Below are 6,118 nucleotides of genomic sequence, written 5' to 3'. Positions count from 1 at the left end.
ATGCGTTATATTGCTTATGTGCTATATAAGGCATGGTGTATGTGCAGGTTTGAAAACAAAAATCAAAATTTTAATATTTATAATAAAAATAAATATCAAAAAACCAAAAATTTTAAACCACCGTAGTGACCGTTCAATTGAGCCGTGATACGGTTTACCGGGAGTCGGACGAATACGGTTCATCATAAAGAGTTAAATCTATTGTGCGACCCATTCATGATCGACTCATCGCTACTCCAGAGGGTTGGGAGCACTTGTGTGGTATTCACATTAAAATATATATTATTTATTATTTCTAAACTTCGATTAATGTTCTGTATCAACGAATTGTCACCATGAACTTGACCGTCTATTCGGAAAGAATTAATTCACGACCAGGTGATAACGTAACATTATCAGAAACCGGTTCCGAAAAACCAGTCACCGGTTCTGTGGCTTTTCCTGCCTAGTAATAGGTACCTAATACATAACGTTAAATGAGCCCACTTGGAACCAGCAACACTATTCGCATAATAATTTATTTGAATCTATTAACGCGAATTGGGCGGCGTTTTCAAGGAAACCTGATGGATTAAATAATAACAGTTGGAAGAAGTAAAATGATACGAATATACCGTAACACGGGGCGACTTTGATCATCGTGGATATCTGCTTGATTCTCGCTACCACTCAAATATTACTGGCTTTTTTCAAATGCGTCTTTTTGAATTTCAATTCTGTTTTATTGAATGAATAATTGATTGAATTTAATGAAATGGAATCTTGGAAGTGTAAATTAACCCGACATCCGATCGAGCTGAAATTCGGCAGATATACTCGTTGTGGATAACAATGCATTCTGTCATGTAATGTAATGCACACACACACACACACACACACACACGCATACACACCCTTTTATTCATTTGTACGAAATAAATTTCTGTACCATCCAGTTAAGGTTTGGTGATAGTGATTTTTAAGTGATAGCAATGTTCACTTATTTTAGTCAATCCCTGAGGAGGAAGGTACAATCCTAATTATATATATATATTTATATTTTTAGATATTATTAAGGTAAAAAAATATTTTATATTTTTTTTAAATAATATTATGGTAAAAAAATTTTTTTTCGGGATTAATTTTTTTGGGCTACGCCGGGTACAGTGGCGCTTCGAAAATAAGTGTCAATTTTCTAGTTTAATTTTATCATCAGTGTCTACAGATGTAATACTAGGTACAGGTACTACTAGATTTTGCGATACTCGTCTATTTAGATCTCGATTTTTTTTGGAAATTGTTTATAAGTTTGTCAATTTGGTTTTGTTTAAAAAAAACACATATTTGGAAAAATCTGTTCTTTTAAATAATGCCCATTATTATTTTATACAGGTTTATTTTTATAATTTTGTAATTACCTATTATTACCAGCTGTGTACTGTTTTTTTAAAGTATGCTAATGTTTATGTTATGTTGTGTTGTGTTGTGTTGTGTTGCAAAACTGTAATTTTGTGATTTAAAAAATGTAATTAGTTTAAAGAAAAAATGTTAAATTTATATGGCCAAGATGGTTGAATAATGGTTGAAAGGCAAAATCTATCTATATTAATTACAATGTAAATGTTCGTTTGTTCAAAATCTTAAATCTCTGAAAGTTCTTCACAGATTGCTTTGAAATTTTGACACAACTTTGCATTCAAATATGCGTACTTTTATTTTAAAGTAAGAATTTTTCTCATCGCATTTCAAAAGTGTGTTACTTTGCCACTGGCTTGAGTTGACCGGTTTCCAAAATATGTTACGTACGTGAAAGTAGTCCCACTCCGAAAAGTGTCATTGATCACCATGTTTAGTGTTTTTAGACTTGCCAAACTACCTTTTTTTTATAGTGAATACCTCACAAGAGTCCCAACTGCTCCCGTCTGGAGCCAGTGAGACTATGCCATCCCCAATTGGGGGATGTTGTGAGGCTGAAGGTAAGTGGGGAAGGGAAAGAGGAAGGTGGGGAAGTACCTGGCTATTCAGATCTAGTCACTAAACACGGCTAAAGCCATTTGGAGCAACGTTTCAATTCTGAATGGTGGTCTTACACCAGGGCGATACTGGTAGTATCTTCCATTCTGGAACGTGCCGCAAATATACTATATATTATTTTAATTAATTAATTGTGAAATAAAACAAATCAATCAAATAAAATTTATTTGCGCACGCCGGGTTCGAACCCGCGACCTTCGGAATGGCAGTACAATGCGTTACCACTGGACTATGCCGGCCGTCAATACTGTACAATATGTTTACATATATTTCGGTAGTTTAAACACGTCTAATAATATGCCGAAAAATGACATTATAAAAGTGATTTAGTTTCAAAGTAAAATAATGATCAAAGTCACCCCATTCTACGGTACCATACTGGAGTTTTACTAAGAGCAAGTGACTTCTTTATTGTGACCCTATTATGGGATAAAGGTATAAAGTGGTGGTGTCGGAGAAGAAATTGGGAGAGTTTTAATAAATTCCAAAGACACAGGCGTCCCGACTACCCGAAGCTAGTTAAACTACGGCATATCCGTTTGGGAATATTGTAAGGCTGTTGGAAGGGGAAAAGTAAAGAGATTGGAAAGGGGAAGGTGGGGAAGTAGATACCTGGCTTTCAAGTCTGGTTCATAAAATTTCAAGCAACGTTTCGATTTTGAACGATTGTTTTTCACCAGGGCGATACTGAGAGCGCATCACTTTGGAACGTTTAATCAGATCCTCGGACATCAGTAACGAGAAAGTAACACTCTTAATTTGCATTTCTGTATGTATATTATGTAGGGACGGTCGGGTATTTTGTTATCTTATTACTCCGCGCGTAAATATAAAATTCCTTCGTAAAATATGTACTTGGAAAATTGCTCGTAAACTTATCCACATAAATATTATATACGCATATGTATTATCGCGCAACCCCAATCTGCATACTAATTAATTTACCTAGTTATGTAGCTCCTAGCGCCAATCAAATCAATTACTTATTTACTCATTTGAAATTACCATTAATTAATAATTAATTATTGAAATATTAATTACGAAATAAAATAATTTACCTACGAATCTCTTTTCTCTTACGTGATAATTTCATGAAATCACCTGCCAATTAGCCACATGTTTTACAAAAGAACGACTCGATCAACAATTATTACCTCATTTACCTCTTAATTTTATCAATTAAATGGTTATTTGTTTATTTTGATGGGTACCTTCACGATATGTAAAAAAGTATTTTTTGTAAATTTATTTACTTCACACAGGAGACCCTGATCGTTTCCATCAGGGCCTTTATTATCTTTGGGGATGCTGCGTGGAGGGGTTTGTGAGGAAAGGAAGCAATGAACCTCAGTGTTGAAGAGACTCCGTGTTGTAAGAGGGAGGAAAAGTATGACCGGTCCTTGCTTAAATTTCAAATACAGAACTGGGTTTCATCACTTTATGAAAATTTCATTCAGATCAAATGGGATGATGATGTACGATGTCAGGCAAGTTTAAGTGAGACAGAGCGTGTGCCAAATGGGCTAGAACCACTGAATAGGTAATACACACTAGAAATGCCTTCCATGTTTATTTGAATGTCGGAAATGACTTAATATCTTTTGATTCTGGCCCATTTAGCACGCGCTCTGTCTCGCTTGCATCGCATATAGCTATTTGAACTTTATTACGATACTGAAACACAGTTTTGAATTGAAAATTTATGCCTGATTTGCCATAATTTTGGATCAAGAAACACGCCCACGTAATTTTTCTGTTTTCTTCTTTATTCTAAGGGGGGCTATAGATAATTTCAAAGGGGCCCTTGGGCTTATGCCCCGCATGCATTTAGTATAAGGACGGAACTGGCGACACTGGTTTCCATTCAAAGCTACATTAAAGTGTTCTATGATCCTTCGTTAAACCACAAAAAAAGATTTAAAAACTGAACTTATGTATATGATCGTCGTTAAACCTGTAAATCTAACAAAACCTTATTTTTCTGTTAAATTGTGGTATATCATTAAAAATTGTCTAAAACATCTAAAATCGACGTAAAACACTAAAAATAATGAAAAACAATGCAAAATTTTAAAGACGTTCTAAAACCTCAAAAATTGTAGAAAAACCCTATGAATTTTTTTAATCCTCCTAAAACCTCAAAAATTTTAGAAAAACTGAATTTATGTGTATAATCATCGTTACACCTGAAAATTGTTGAAAAGCCTTATTTTTGTGTTGAATTATGGCAAAAAATTAAAAATTGTCTCAAAAATCGTAAATCGTTGTAAAACACTAAAAATAATGAAAAACAATGCAAAATTTTAAAGACGTTCTAAAACCTCAAAAATTGTAGAAAAACCGAATTAATGTGTTCAATGGTCGCTTAACAAAAATTGTAGAAAAACCTCAAAAATTGTAGAAAAACTGAATTAATGTGTACAATGGTGGTTAAACACGAAAAATTGTAGAAAATCCTAATTTTGCTGTTAAACTGTGGTAAAACATGATCAATTGTCTAAACGATTTTCTATGAGGAAGTTCTAGTGTGTATAAGGTAATTTATTCAGTGACAGCTGCAAAAATAATGTTTGAAATGAATTGATATTTTGAGTATATTTTACCCTATACTCAAAACTTATGGGATAATAACACAGAATAGGTAAACCTAGAAGTGTATTTTTAGCGTGTCCGTGTGTCCGTTTCTGAGAGCTGGTTAAATTCTGTCGAGTACGTCCTGATACACCCTGTATACTTATACTAACAGGTTACGAATTTTATTCGTCAAACTCGTTTGCAGTAGTGGCAAGAAAAATAAACTAAGAAATGTCCCGAAAGCGTGGAATCAGGTGTTCGGTGATAATTTATTCATTTACCAACCTGACCCTCACACTTTTGAGCGAATTCTTGTAAAATTAATACGAATACCAAGATAATATCGAAGATCTGATATTACATAAATACTAGATTTGCATAAATACATTTTTACAATCAATTACTATTTACGTATTTTAATTACTAATTTATATTAGTTTTTGTGTGAATACCGCACAAACGTTCCAACCACCAGTAACTGGAGTCAGTAAGGCTGTTGCATCCTAAATTGGGGTATACTGTGAGGTAGAATTCGAGCGGATAGGAATCAAATTCGAATGAAAATGTTGGAATATTCCTTGCTATTCAAATCTAAAAGTCGTTTCAGGCGATACTTAGGCCCAGTGGTTTCGAAGAAATTAACGTGTGACAAAGTTATCAAATAATCATTCAGCGTCATTTTGTTTGTTTTTTTTTTTAAATTTGAAAGATTCCCGTTAAAAGCCGATTCTAAGTCCGTTTCAGCCTTTGAACAAGTTATGATCAGCAGAATAGGACACCTATTATGTTAAGCTTATTAGCTTATTACAATTTGTTGAAAGGCTGAAACGCATCTAGAATCGGCATTTAACGGTAAATTTTATATGTATTTTAGTTTCTACGAAAACAACTGGCCCTTTTAGGTCGCATTCACTTTACATTGCAGCTGTGCAGCAGCAAACCTAGCCGCGATTTTTGGTGCACGTCAACTCCACATACTACACATTTTGGCTAAGCAAAACGCACAGCCGGGATGTATAGTGAATAGGGAAATAGAATATACTATTAGAATCGGCATTTAACGAAACCTTTCAACTGTCAAAAAACAAAATGGAGCTGAACGGTTATTTGATGACTTTGTCACACGTGAATTTCTGCGAAAAAAATGGGCCTTAGAATCTACCGCTCCGCTATATATTATTATTTTGCATATGTGAAATAACACACATTTTTACATTTACTTCCTGGGAGACAGGTATTTCTAACAGGTTTTCCTCTGGGAGACAGGTATTTCTCAACAAGTATCCTCTGGGAGATGAGTATTTCTTAACAGGTATCGTCTGGGAGACAGGTATTTCTTAACAGGTATCCTCTGGGAGATAGGTATTTCTTAACAGGTATCCTCTGGTAGACAGATATTTCTCAACCTTCCTCTCCCTCTCTCTACTTTCTTGAATCTCACATATTTCCCCATATTGGAGATGTCATAGTCCCCCTGGCTCCGAACTCATAACATACTGCCCTCAAAGACATGTAGGTACTCCCTGTGAAA

Source organism: Hesperophylax consimilis, chromosome 22, assembly GCF_061612785.1.
Source record: "Hesperophylax consimilis isolate HC1 chromosome 22, BYU_Hcon_1.0, whole genome shotgun sequence".
Lineage (NCBI taxonomy): Eukaryota > Metazoa > Arthropoda > Insecta > Trichoptera > Limnephilidae > Hesperophylax > Hesperophylax consimilis.
Note: the sequence above shows the minus strand (reverse complement) of the source record.